This window comes from Rhincodon typus, chromosome 3 (genome assembly GCF_021869965.1).
Source record: "Rhincodon typus isolate 14 chromosome 3, sRhiTyp1.1, whole genome shotgun sequence".
NCBI lineage: Eukaryota > Metazoa > Chordata > Chondrichthyes > Orectolobiformes > Rhincodontidae > Rhincodon > Rhincodon typus.
This window is the reverse complement of record NC_063334.1, coordinates 100,715,094-100,730,429: the sequence shown is the minus strand read 5'-3', so window position 1 is coordinate 100,730,429 and position 15,336 is coordinate 100,715,094. Positions and strand designations below refer to the sequence as shown.

Here is a 15,336-nt window from a genome sequence, read left to right as displayed (position 1 = left end):
TAGAAGAAAATTTCAATCAAATATTCTCTGTTGATGCATAGAATGGAGCTTTTAGCTAATCATGATACGAAATGGTGAATGATATTTTTTTTTAAATTGCTTTGCCGATGTTATTTTAACTGATCTGATTGATACAGAGAATCAGAGTTATTGGCTTAGTGCTGTCAGCTTATGAATGGACAATAAGTGCCTAATCTTTATTAATAGGGCATCAGCACATTTATTTAAATGGATTTTTCTGTAACAATTACACTGCCTGGTTTCATATTTTATTTCCAGGACTTTACTTTCCATTACATCACAGTGACACAAGTGCAGTTCCTATTGATGTAAATAGGATTATCTCCAGTGCCCAGAATGAAAATAGCCATTAAAGAGAACTAGAGAGAAATATCATAAAGTAATCTTGTGGTATTTCTAACGAAACATGTAGTGAAGATTTTCCCCTTTTTATTCTAGAATAGGACACATGGAAAGGATATTTTCCAAGAGGGCTGGAGATGCGAAGTCTGGGCTAGGAGAGGAATGATCTTTAGAGGATGCTTGGCCCATTAGCCTTGAGGAGGTAAGGGAAGCTGAAAAGGTCCCTGGGGAATGGTCCCAGTGTTAGTGTTAAAGAAGCCTATGAGCTCCTCATACTTATTGGAGGAAAGGGTTGAAGAGACAAGAGAGTGGAATTCAAGGAGACAATTTACTGTATTGGAAAGAAGCTAGAACTTAATGTGGCATTGTATAACAGTCTTTAGAATAGTGAACAATTTTGTCAGAAAGAAATAAAGAACTAATAGTGCTTTATGTGGTACTTTATGGATAAATCAATTGAGTGTCAGATCCATTCAAATCTACATTCCTAGGACTTGACGAAGCAGAGCTGAGGCCATACCAGGGGAAACTGCCTGGGGGAGAATGAGTAATGTTTTTTAATGGGGACTAGGACATCAAATGTAGAATGGAGAGAACGGTTGAGCAGATTGGTAGCTGTGAAAATGTCTTGATGGTGGATGGGATGCCTCACATAGATCTTTGGTACCACCAAGTCTGGAGGAAACAATAGCGATGGAGGGATGGCCTGAGGTGACATTATGGAGGAAGAAGTATATGGTCTTTCTGATCAGGATTATGTGAGGTTGAAGGTTCCGCTTGTCAAATGAGCAGCCAAGATTGCTAAAAGCCTGCTTCACCTTGAGATAGTGAATGGAAAGGGGAGAGATTACTAAGGGACAGAGTTTGTAGAATTGGGTGAAAGATGTTGTAGAACGCTATTAAAGGTTACAGAGAAGTTTAGGATGATGAGGAGGGGTAATGTGTCATGGTCACAGGGTGATGTGTGTGACTTTGACTTATGGCTGTGACAGAAAAGAATTGGAGTGATTTACTTATAGGAATGTCAAACAACGGCACAAATTTAGAAGGTGACAACATGTGCAGTAGGTTTGGTGATGATAGTTTGCAAATAGAGAGCAGTTAAAGGTGGGTTTCTGAATATGACGACGGTGGTGGTTTTGAAAGGGACGGAGACACTACCCAAGGAGGGGAAGCCATTTAATGGGGTCAGAAAGGCTGTTAGTGGGGGGAGGATGTGGTGGCGGTGTCAGGTTATTAGTAATGCTAATCATCATTGTTAATGCTCCAGGAACATGAGTTAAAATTCCTCCATAGTTGGAATTTGAAATCAATTACTACATTTGCAACTAAAACCTGGTCTAAGAGATGGTAAGCACAAATTGATCATTGTTAACAACACCTCTGGTTCACTAAAGGCTTTTAGGGACAGCTTCCTGGTCCAGCCTACATTTGCCTCCAGACCTACAGTAATGTGGTTGACTCTTAAAGTACCCTCTGAAATAGCCTGATAAGCTGCTTAGATCAAATGTGACAAGTCCTGGCCTGGCTGGAAATGGCCACATTCCCCAAAAGAATACATAAAATACAGTTTAGTGCAAATCAGGTCAAGTAATATGGCGATGACTCGTGGGCAAGAAAACAGACAAGAAGGAACTAGAGAAAGCCATGGGCTATGAGCTAAGGCACAAGGGAACCTGGAAACCTGGGATGATTTGGCCTGGCCTGAAAGGAGTGGAGTGGAGTGGAAGATTTCTAAACTTGTGGCTTCAATATTAGTGAGGAGAAAACCTTTGAGCTTTTTAAACCTGAGCATGAAGAGAGCACGGGAGAGAAGTTTACAATGTGATTAGTAGTGCAGACAGAAATCTACTTCTTGGTAATGTGAATAATCCTGGAGCAAATGGCAGTGTTGACAGAGGACAGCAATGCTCTAAAGTGCTTGCTGCTCTTGTCAAGTTTAGAGGGCAGACACCGCCCAAATGAACAGTGTATTGGCATTGTGCTGACCAGAAACTTGTCTGGCTCACAACAAGAAAATGCCCCTCTCTAGGAGGAGGTCCTGCTCTAGAGAGCTGTGAGATAATTTGATTGCATACAGGCCCGAGTGAGTCCCCAGGTAACGCCCAGAAGCAAGCTGGGACTACTGGCAGCTGGAAGAAGAAAAGTGATGAATCCATAATTTCAGGGAAGCCAGGGATTTTTACTTCGCAAGATCTCAATGAGGGCTGTGAGATGTTCAGCTTCTAGAGCATGTATGGGAAATGGCTAATGTGGGTGTTGGAGAGGGTTTATGATATCTTGGCAGGTGGAAGTGTAGTGAAAGCTGCTGGGCTGTGGAGTGCCCTTGTATTTTTAAAGTTTTGGCAAAGATCTGTAGCGTGGGTTGTGGATGAGGCTGTTGACTTGCTCGCCGAGCTGGCTTGTTTTTGTTCAAACTGTGGATCCTGTATGTAGATGGCATTATTTTTAAACGCAACAAATTAGAAGGGACCCACCACCTCATCAACAGCATATTCACAGGGATTAAATTCACAAAGGAAAAAGAAAACAACAATCAACTTCCGTTTCTGGATGTTAGAGTGATTGACAAACTGGGAGTTCCAAACCTCAGTATACAGAAAAGCAATCCGTACGGATCAAATCCTTAACTTCCACAGCAACCACCCCAACGTCCACAAACAAAGATACATTAGGACACTATTTAAATGAGCCACCACTCACTGCAAAACTCCAGAACAACGCAGGAAAGAGGAAGAACATTTATATAAGATCCTCGCTTTAAACGGATATCCCCGCAACTTCAGCCACAGATGCCTATTAAACAGACAACAACAGGAGGACACAGTATGCCCTAACACACTGGCCACACTGCCCTACATCAAAAACATATCGGAACTGACAACAGGACTCCTAAGACCAGTAGGAATCATGATGGCACACAAGCCCATAGCCATTCTACGACAAATACTTACAAGGATTAAAGACCCCATTCCAACAACATGAAGAAAGAACGTGGTTTACAAAATACCATGCAATGACTGCCACAAACATTACATCGGACAGACAGGAAGGAAACTAGCCATCAGAATACATGAACATCAACCAGCAGCAAAATGGCACGACAAACTCTCCTTAATATCGTTACATTCAGACAATGAAGGCCATCAATTTAACTGGGACAAAGTAACCATAGTAGCCCAAGCCAATCATAGACACGCATGGAAATTCCTAGAGGCATGGTTCTCCACCCATGCTTCAATCAACAAACATATAGAATTGGTTCCCTTATATAAACCCATACAGATCAAAACCGGAAATGACAGTACTCACCATAACAGACCGGACAGTATAAATTCCAAATGGAGTAGAATAACATCGCCTCATCAGAGGCTCCACTGATGATGTCACCTAGCATGGTGACGAAACGTCTGAACAAAAACAAGCCAGCTCGGCGAGCAAGTCAACAACCTCTTGCCCTGGTATTTTGCTACTGCATGTATTAAAGCAGTGGAGATGCAATGAGATCTTTAGGTGGCCTTATAGGCCTAAGGATAGACAATAAGAGGGACAGGTCAGGGGAGGGGGTGTGTTGGAAAGTTGGCAGACAGCCTACCCAAGTTAGGTTATGAACCCCCATATCTACCTTTAAGTTCACTGGCAGGGTTTATAAAATTCATCCCTTAGTGATTCTCAGCTAAATGTGGCATCACAAACATATATGGCCTTAAGAAGTATAGACATACACAGTAAAGTCCCCATTATCCGTTTTCTGAGCATCTGGAATTCCTTCTTGAATCTCGGACGCTGGTTGCAAGAGAATTTCAGGTGTTCTGGATCAGGATCACGGGACTTACTGATAATAGTGTTGGAAGGGAATAATGGATCAGATGCTAGCCCAAAGAGATACCTTATCAATAAGGATAGAATCACCAATCAAGACCGCGCATGCTGGTATTTATGAGTGCTGCTTGCAACTCGTTCTTTTCAAAACTCTTGTGGCAGTGACAAATTGAGTTCTCCCAGTTGCTGCTGGTATTTTTCATACAACAGCGAATTCAGCTGACCAGTGTCCCCATTCTCCTGAACATCTGAAATTCTCTTGTAACCAGAGTCCAAGATTGAAAAGGGGAATTCTGCATGTTCAGAAAGTGGATGACAGGGACTTTACTGAATTATGTCCATACTCCTTAAGGCCGTGTATGTTTGGATTGTGCTTGCCGATACCAGGGAGTTGACTGACAATAAAATACAAAAGCGGGGGGAATTCTGTTAAACTACTAGAAAATCTTTTTCAGTCCGTGGTTTGATGACTATACAGTTGAACTATAACAATTAGTCCATCACAGACCCAGACATAAGACAACACCCGCCCAAAGGTTCAAATTCAGCTGTTCTTCCCAAGATGCTACTTGCCTGGTCTCAAATTACTTAAATACCATATCCCAAAATATTATCCTCAAGTATTGAAGAATACAAGTTAAAAATTAGAAGGTTTGAAACCAAGAACATTTTAAACCAAAGGATTGTTCAGTAAATTATGTGGCAAATCATTGAAACAGATGGGAATAAATGAGATCAAGAAACAATTTCTGTGTTTCTAGAGGGAGTAGACAAGCTCCTGGTTTGATCTGTCAGAAAAGGACAGACTTGTTTTGGCCTTATGGCCTTTTCCTGTTTCTAGAAATATTAACACTGATAAATATAGTTGAGAGAGCCGATTCAACACAGTTAGCTCTCCCTTACATTGACAGTTACATTCATCTGTAACTGACTCTACTATTGTAAGCAATAATAATTCAGATATTAATCATTCGCTATGAAGAAATGCTTGATGATATCAGTTTTGCATTGGCTTTTACTGATTTACGTCTGTGCTCCTTCATGCTTGTAATTTACTTTCAAATAGCACTACACGTCTGTTCTATTCCACTTACATTTTGTGCATTTTGTAAGGACTTATCTCATTCATCCTGTTACACACTAATGCTTTTTAGAGAAAGCCCAGACATAGATAAAGTTTAATTTCAACCAAACACACACAATCTTCTGGCTGACTCATTCTCATATACATTTGAATAAATCATTTGTAATTATCTTGCTTAGATATGTTATGACACACTTTCAGGGCAGGTGGAACTTGATTCTGGATCTCTTATGTAAGGACACTCCTACGGTGTCACAAGAGCCCCATGTGCTTTTGATTGTATATATTTTCAAATAACCTGTTCAAAGATGGTATAACACACCTCTGGAACAGATGGGACATGAACCAAGGCCTTCTGGCTCCAACAGGGACATTACCACTGTGCCACAAGAGTCCTAAAAGTAATTGTGAACAGTATAGATATTTTCTAATCAATTTGTCCAGGAATAGGCCACACCTTTAGAGGAGGTGGGGCTTGAACCTAAGCCTTCTGGCTCAGAGTTACGCGCGCAACCATTGCACCACAAGAACCTGACACCATTATGAACCATGAACTAATTATCTAACTTATTCGCCTTGTTACCTTTATCTCAGCATCACCTTAATGGATTTAGTACTAACAATCACATTTAATGTAATAAAAAGGGCACATTTGGTGCAGTGGCAATGTCCCTACTTCTGGATCAGAAGCTCTAGCTTCAAGCCCCACTTTTCATTAACAAATGAATTAGGGCTGAGGGTGTCACTGGCTAGGCAGCCTTTATTGCCCATCCTTAATTGCCCAGAGGATAGTTCAGAGTGAACCACATTGCTGTGGGTCTGGAGTCCCATGTAGGCCAGACCAGGTAAGGATGGCAGTTTCCTTCCCTAAAGGGACATTAGTGAACCAGGTGGGTTTTCCCCCAACAATCAATTCACAATCATCATTAGATGCTGAATTCCAGCTATTTTATTGAACTCAAATTCCACCATTTGCCATGGTGGGATTTGAACCCGGGTCTAAGGAATGTTATTTGGGTTTCTGGATTAACAGTCCAGCAATAATACCACTAGGCCATTATCTCCCCTTAAATAGTCTAAGGTTACAGAGGGTATGTTTTCTAATCTTCTCTCCCAATTCAGACCTCTGACACTAGAAATAACACCGTCTTTGAATTGTGGTTGTTATTTGTCTATCTCAGTGGCCAGAAATGTATGGACCAAATGTGTTCAAGATGCAGGACTGAGACAGTTGTAAACTTTGTTACATAATTTACTCAATCACAGGACATAGACATGCTGGACCAGCATTTTTTGCCCACCCATAATTGCCCCAGAGAAGCTGGTCACCTTCTTGAACAGTTCCCAAGGATGCAAAATGAAAAATGCATTTTTATTATATTTGTGTCATGGACAATTAAGAGAAAAATATGTCCCATTAATCACTGTACCGATGAGTTCAAACACTGACCTTTTTCCTTACAAAACCAAAGATGTTTGCTAAATGTTTTGCTGTCCCCAAGAAAACAGATTCCCTACTGAGTTTGACCTTAAAGTACTGACACCAGCCGTGTGTCAGTTTCCTGACCCTACTTCTGCTGTCAGACATTTATGCAGAGGTGGGTTAAGTGGTCAATTAGAAGGGGAGGTGGCATGTGCACCAGGATAGTATACTCGGGTCTTGGGTGGGAAAGTAAAGGCATGGGAGCAAAGAGAGAGGGAGAGATATCCTCTATCACAAGCCTCCTTTCCTGATCAAGGCATAATCCCCAAAGTGCACACTATAGCTGCCATGGTTTCCAAGCACAAGCCCAGCAGAGGTAGAGGTCATATGGCTATGGCTATGGCTATGGCAAGCGAGCTAATGGACAAATGCATTTCTTAAAACAACCATCTTTTCAGACTCTGGTGACAAATTAGGCAAGAATTTTGTCAAATATGTCATGAGAACCAGAAATTGTTGTACTGTTTTCACATCTATTGGTGACTATCTGTACTGTAGCTTTCACCATTTCAGGATCCAGGCGAAGCCTTTTTTCTTTTAGTACATGAACATGTGTATTGTCTTCTGACACCTTGAATTACAACTTTTTCTTATTTAGCTCCAGGTTCATCTGTTTCCAGCAGACACACTAGACTCTGATTGTGCCCTGCAATGACTTTTTCTATTGTACTTCCATAACCATAGATTAGCAAATCATCTACAACAGCTTCCATTCCTGGAAGATCACTGACTATATTGTTCTGTCTGTGTTAATACTTTGCTGGAACAATTGAAATGCCAGACAAACTTGTGCAACATCTATCTTCCAGATGTTCAGATATTGGTTAGAAAAATGCTGCTCTCCATCTTCATGTACCAATCTCTATCCTCACTCATCACTCTCCATCTTCACTCACCACTCTTTATCCTTCACTTACCACACTCCATCCATCACTTGCCATACTCCATCCTTCACTCGCCACTCTCCATCTTCATGTACCACTGTCTATCCTCACTCACCACTCTCCATTTTCACTCGCCACTCTTTATTCTTCACTTACCACACTCCATCCATCACTTACCACTGTCCACCCTTCACTCACTACCCACCATCTTCACTCGCCACACTCCATCCTTACTTGCCACTCTCCATCTTCACTAGCCACTTTTCCTTAAGTTTCCAAAAACTTTCTTCAGTGGTTTGCATAAGTTAGTGAGATCTCTTCAAAGCTTTATTAGAGTCTTTGAATCTCTGCATGCTCTCAGTTGGTCCTGTTTTTCTTTCTACAGTTATCATGCTGCCAATCCAGTCTGTAAGAGTTGTCACTTTCTTGATTACAACCTGCTTTTCTAGCTGTCCTATCTTGCCTTTCAGGCTGCGGTTGAGAGCAGCTGGAACTTTCCTGCCATGCTGCATCTGTCCCATTCTTCTGTCCACTTCATTATATCAACCAGGAAGATAACCAAGTACTGTAACAACATCATTGTAATCTTCTGGATTTGTAATCTTAGAACAGTCTATGCCTATGACTGTGAAATGCTGCAAATGACCTCTGGCAGCAAAGTGATTCAGCTTTATTCAGTTATAGAAATGCTCCCTGATCATGTTTTTTGCTCTTTTGTATGATGTAATTTGCAATCTTTTCAGTCTGTTATCTGCCCTTGATCTTTCTGCTGGCTTTTCTATAAATCCGTCTTCATTTCTCAAATCTATTGTTCTCATTTGGTCTCGAGTATCTCTCAGTATAATGGGAAGCCTTATCTGTTGTCCAATTAGTGCTATTTTATGATTAGCAACTACAGAGTTTTGGTAGATGTTGATAGCTTTCTTGAGAGAGTGCTTACCCTCTATCAGCAGACGTGCTCTCATGGCAGGATCCCTTATGTCTAAGGCAATTCTATCTCTGATGAGACCATGTACCAGTTGTTCTAAGGCACAGAATTCAGTGAAATGTGTCAGTGCGGTGATATATCAATTAATAGATTCCTCCCTTCTTGAGCTCTGATGTTGAACAAATGCTGCTCATAAATAGAATTAATAAGGTGTTTAAAGTGTTTCCTTAAAGACTACAAATCTCTTTTGCCTGCTTTCCTGCTCCCTAGTATGATCTAGTGTGCAATACAACTGTAGGACTCTTTGCCAAGCACAAGCAGAGTTGTTACTCTTGCATGCTCAGGTTTTTAATTAGGTCTAATTAGGTATTGTTTTGCCATTGAGAGATAAACTATTCCAATTCTATCACATATCGCCTTTCATTTCCACAGCACCAGAAAGTAAAAAAATTCAAAGCCGTTTTGACTCACCCTGTAAGTCAGAGTTTCCAGATTTCCAACATCTGTATTATTTTGCTTTCAGGCAAAGTTTCAACGTGTTTTTTTCCTTCACACCTCCCTTGCTCTTTCTTTGAGTAGCTGGATCTCTAACAGCTCTGACAATCCGCCATTTTCAGCTGCTTCACTGACACCAGGTTAGAAGTAATGTGTGTTTCATGACTGCCACAGACTACACACAAAATCAGTTACAGCACACATGGAGGTTGCATGTTTCCAGCAAGCCAAACGGTACACTAAGTGTCCAGTTACATTTCTGAGGACTCTTGGAGGCCTAGGTTTAAGTCCCACTTACTCTGAATTCTTTCACTTATACTGAAGTGTGTAATATCATCTCTGAACAGGTTGAATGGAAAATATTTGCTATTGCATTTCTCCAAACAATAGCTGCCTTCCAAATGCAAAGATAATAAGAGAAAAACAAACAAGTGAAAATCAAACCAGTGAGGAAAATTGGTACCAAATGAGGACAGATGCTACAGTTTGAATTTGTTGAACACAATGTTGAGTCGAGAAGGCTGTAAAAGTGCTTACTCAGAAGATGACGTGCTGTTCTTCATGCTTTCACTGAGCTTCATTGGAACACTTCAGGAGGCTAAGGACAAAAGGTTCAGGCTGGGAACATGGTGGAGAATTAAAGTGACAAATGAATGTTTGTCTTGGTGAGGTGGAATACATTTCATTTCTGAAATGTCAATAGGGCATTTCAGCAATCAGTTTTATCTTAAAACATTCTCAGATAAGCATATGTTGTGCTCCATTTACAATCTTTTGGCAGTGTACTGCATGACCTTTCTTTGGATAATTGATTCTGCTATGCTAATGGCACATTTCTTCCCACATGAACCATCCTATGGCATTTCTAAATTAAATTTTTAACTTTGGGAAGACCTATGAGGTTAGGAGTTGGTTTGAGGCTGCTCAAACCAGTTCTTTCTGTAGCACTTTCTGCAGGTAAAATCAGTCTACTTCGGATTTATTTCACTTATACTGAACAGCGAATCTTTCTTGTGTTACTTATGTGGATTTAAACACTTTTCAAGACACATATTGAACATGCTTGAGCATACTTCTATTCTCAGTAGTTTTAAGGTTCTGGCCTGGTTAGATGAAAACGAGATTTATTTCATTTTCCTGTCCTTTGCGCGAGGTGCGTTGTGAGTATCCAAAATGTTAACAACTTTCACTGGGAGAAGGCAGCAGTATCAGCTGTAACTGAAATTTCTACCCGGCAGTCTCCCACAGCTGTTAACACCACATCAGTTTAAATATTGCTGTGAACTGGATTTTGAATTTGCAGGGCAAAGTGAGACATCCAGCTGCCCACATGACTGCTAACCTCATTAGGTTACTTCTGGTGGTGGGGAGAGAAACAGAGTGGTACTACATTATCCACAACATTGCAGTTAACCAAAAGGACCTGGAGAGCAGAAGCCACAATATCTTATAAGAACGTCAGCCTTGGTGGCAGAGCTGTTAGCATCAGGACAGAGCCCTTGATTTCTCAGGTATACTTGTGTATACTCTGTTTGCTGAATTAAGGGTTTGAATAGAAAACCTATTGTGTAATGTATCATAAGAGTGTGCATTAGCCTGTATGACGGGAGATTGCTGAAGCAGCCAACAGAACTTCCACCATCCCCGGAGATGCCACAGTGCAAGACTGTGTTCAATGTCCTTTTGAAACATGCCAAAAAGAGGTTTCCAGTATGTTGTTAACTATTGATACTATTCCAATTGGTGCTTTGAGAGTCACACTGATAAAGAACTATTTTGCTTATAATGACAGTGGCCAAGAGCACTTCTGAGCTTGTTCACTCTGTTAATAGGGTGCAAGAGCTGGCTAACATTTGTTCCCAGAGAATGACAGATACTCATTCTTCCAGCATCTGGATATAAGGGAATTTCATTGGTCTGACACCTGATGTTGCATGCAAAAGGATACTAGAAACCAATCATTCTGAGATAGATGCCTTAACTAAGAGAAAAATAACCTCAATGCTTTAAGACTGTAGTGTCTTGTCTTAGTCAGGAAGTACTTTATAGAAGCAATAAATTAGGAGTTAAAGCATGTGTGTTGGCTGGCACAAAGGATAGCTTCTGCTAAGGATTAGTTACAGATAAAATACATGATCATTTGGTAGATGTCATTCTGTAAAGCAAACATGATTTGACCACAGAGTTCAGAGTTAATTTTAATATATGATTGCAAGGTTTTGGAGTCCATTAATGACAGGGGCATTTGATATTTCTAACTAATGAAGGGAGTCAATGTTAGTCTTTGAAATGAAGGATTGAAGAAGGGCAGGAGGGAAGAGCAGGCAGCTGTGTTATTTAGCATACAATCATTTCAGTCATCGCAAGTTTTTTTCCTTTCAGCGGATGCTGGGTCATGACTTTCCTGTTCGGCCTTTTCCCTTCTATCTGCCTTCTCATACTGTAGTATGGAGATCCTTGCACCTTCTTCACGTTTTGAAAACAGAGAGTCTCCTTAATTGGATGTGGTGTGTATTAAACAACAATAATGCTTGAGGTGATTTCTTGGCCATTTGGCATGGTTCCACCAAAAGGTACCTATAGATAAAGATAGGAGTTCTAATAATATTCTTGTCTTATCTAAATGTAATGCAAATAAGGTACTACATGGAGTTCATTTACTTGAATGTCTGTGTTGGGTTTACTTCTAAACTAATAAATACAGGACAGTATAACATCTAGACACAGCCTTGCCCAGAGTACTAGAATGCAAAGAGCCTATGATCATGTGACAACATCTGGATACTTAGTCTGTTTACGTGACAAGCTCTTAAAGGGACATCGCTCCAAGTGTGGTATGGCAACATCGTTTTTCTTCCAAAGATAGCTCTTGTATGGTGCAAGTGAAAGCACATAAACATTAGGTAATAGCAAAATTAGTTATGTAAGGGTGGAGATTGTAATCTTTACAAGTACAGGAGTCTAAGTGTATATATTGTTTTGATGGTTTGACAACTCTTCTATATCTTGTTACCTTCTGGAGATGTGGATTTCACCCTCCTGTATTCTTGGTCTGCAGATGTGTTCATAGTGCATGGATTATTATTGCATCGCACTGGCCTCATCTGGGTGTGTTTTCTGATGTTTGCTATGGACAATTGGCATATTGTACATTTCCCATGGCTGGCTTTGGTTGCCTCTCAACTCTGCTCCCTTAGATACCTGAGTTCATACCGTCTAGGCTAACTGCACACTTTGGAAGTCCCTGCATTTAATTATGTTCCCATGGTAGCGTGTGTGACTGTAATTTTTGTCCTATGTGTATTTGAGGGGTTCTGCGCCTGCATGGCAGCTATGCACTGTCTTCAGCTTCCTTGTTTCTTGAGAAGTATTTCCTGTATTTGGAGAATTTGAACAAGTGCAGGTTAGTAAGATCACTCTCATTTTCCTTCCAAACAATCTCTGCTGCCAATGATAACCCAGTATCCAGAGGTGTAACATGGTGGCATGAAAATCTACTTCGATTAACCTACTCTTTAGCTTGAGTGAACTTATGGTGTGAGCCATTCATCTGGCCGTTCGACCTGAGGTAATGTGTTGAGTCTGTCACATGGTTCACAAGTCATTTGGCATATTTGTTCTTGAAAGTTCTGCAGCCCATTGTCAGAAATGATTTTTCAGAGGCATCGAACAGATGGAATATGGCAGTCACTGGATCTGTCATGTGCATGCTTGAGGTGTTCTTTTGCCTGTCTGAAAATTGGAAGAAATTGTCAGTGACCGCTCATGGTAAAGCAATCTGTTTTGGTTCTGGAGCAATTGACTGACAAAATCTTGTGCGTATAGAGATGTTCTCTACATTGCTTTAGCTGGTGTTGTGGCATGCCTTGCACATCCTCTCTAAACTTTTCAAGTGACTGCTAATTCCTGGTCATTAGACCATATCATGGGTTAGCCATCTCATTCGCTGTCCTGTGTCCTTGGATTGGTTCCAAAAGTATGTCCTGCTGAAGAGCTTCAGGCACAAGTATCTGTTTCTCTTTAAAAGTAGCACCTTTGGAGATGCCAAGCTCATTTCTGTAAGACATTTGAGAGTATCCAGAATCTTTTTCATCATGATAGGCCAACCCTCAATGATAACTTCCCTCAGTGCCTTCAGTTTGTGTTGTTAACTTTTTGCAATTGAAGTTGGTAACATATATGCTGACCAAAATAGATCAACTTTGAACACATCTTCCAACTCGATGTCCACATTTACAATTGTAGATTCAGTGAAACTTTGCAACTTTGTTCAGGTTTGGCAATCTACTCAGAGTAGCTAAGGTGGCCATTTTGATAGCAGATGTCTATGTTATATCCCCGTTTTCACATTTACCAGAAGTCATGATAGTCCAGTTTGTGCACTGTCAGTGGTTCACAGCAGGCAATTTCCAATAGCTCATCAGTCAATTCCACAGTGAATTGTTTACTGAACAGATACGTATGGAATCTTAGGAAACCGAGCACTAGAGCAAGTGTTTCACGTTCCATGTTGCAATTCCTGGATCCAAATGCAATCGGTTTACTGTCTTGCATGATGTACGCTTCAAGCCCTTTTCCTTGCAGCATCTACTTCTAGGATTGTTCTCTTCTTTGGCCTAATGTACTGCAGTGTGCAGTTTTCTGCTGATAATGCTGCTTGAGAGTCTCAAACATGTGCTGATGGTTCTCCTGCCACACATATGGGACATCTTTCTTTGCTCTGTCTCAATGATGATGCTTTGTCAGAATTTAAGGAACCAAGAGGTTGCAGATTCCGAGGCATCTCTGCAGGTCTCCTTTGTCTTTGGGGTAGGCATTTGTTTTACGTCTTCAACTTTACAATGGATTCTGCAGCCTGAGTGTTAATGCTAAAAATATTGTTCTGATTAATGTTCACCCAGCACTTCTTGCTGTTGAAAAGCAGCCCTTAGTGATGAACCACTGCCATAAGCGAATGAAGGTTCCAATCATGCCTTTCTTTGGTAATGTGCCATTACCACAATATCATCAGCAATGTATGCACAACTAGATACATTTTCCATAATTCCAAGACCATATGCTGCTGCAGCTGATCTTTACTGACCAACAAACCAAAAGAAAGTCTCTGGAAGCAATATCTTCCAAATGGTGTCTTGAAGGTAGTGACTTTCTGCAATTCCCTGTCTACGTCTACTGACCAATATCATGTTTGGCATCTAGTTTGGAGAAGAATTTGTCTCCTGTAAATGTGAGGTTCTGTTCCTTTAGTGTTGGAAGCTTGTGAAGGTACCACTTTTGGGAGAGGCTGATAGCCAAGTTCGGTACCCATGAGGACGGCCTCAACTGGGATCTTGGGTTCATGTCACACTACAGGTGTCCCCACCATGCTATACACTGTCACGCACACACTCATACACATGCGCACATACATACGCACACATACACACACACTCACTCATACAAACACTCTCTCTCTCACAGATCCTCTCTCATACACACTGTCTCTCATATACACACAAACACACACACACACACACACACACACACACACACACACACACACACACACAAATCTCTCTCTCTCCCACACACATACTCTTTCTCTCCCCCCTTCACACACATGCACACACACTCTCTCTCTCTCACTCCCACCCACACACACACACACACACACACACACACACACAAACACACACACACACACACATGAATCTATGGGGTGAATTTGTATTTACAGATACATTTTATTTTGTTCAAAAAGCTCACAATTTTGAAGACAGTCAGTCACTGTGGCATTTTATAGAATTCTACTTTAGAAATAAAACCAGTCTGGCTCCAAACCAAAACACAAACAGATTCTAAACAAGACTTCACACCTAACATGCATTGTCTGACACAAAATGTCACTTCCTTTTTACACTGATAAAACTTCTTGTTCTCTCAGGACAGTGACTTGAAAGAATTTGGGGATTTACATATACATATTAATCAATTAAAACCTTCTAAATGATTAAAGATTTAACAGCATCTTGGGTTTGTTTAATACATCCTCATTAGTGGTGTGACCCTTTAATCTTTTACTTATAAATTCTGTGTCTGATACTAGCTCTCTCACTGACACCAGATAAGGGAGCGAGGCTCCAAAAGCTTGTGTTTACAAATAAACCTATTGGACTATAGAGATAGTAGGAACTGCAGATGCTGGAGAATCCGAGACAACAAGGTGCAGAGCTGGATGAACACAGCAGGCTAAGCAGCATCATAGGAGCAGAAAGGCTGACGTTTCTGCTCCTATGAT

The 15,336-nt window shown here is 40.8% G+C and overlaps 1 protein-coding gene across 3 annotated transcripts in view; it reads left to right on the top strand.

Annotated features, from left to right (window-relative positions):
- The window catches only part of dmgdh (dimethylglycine dehydrogenase), a 184,340-nt gene that overhangs the window by 77,871 nt on the left and 91,133 nt on the right, over positions 1–15,336 (top strand). The window lies entirely within an intron of this gene.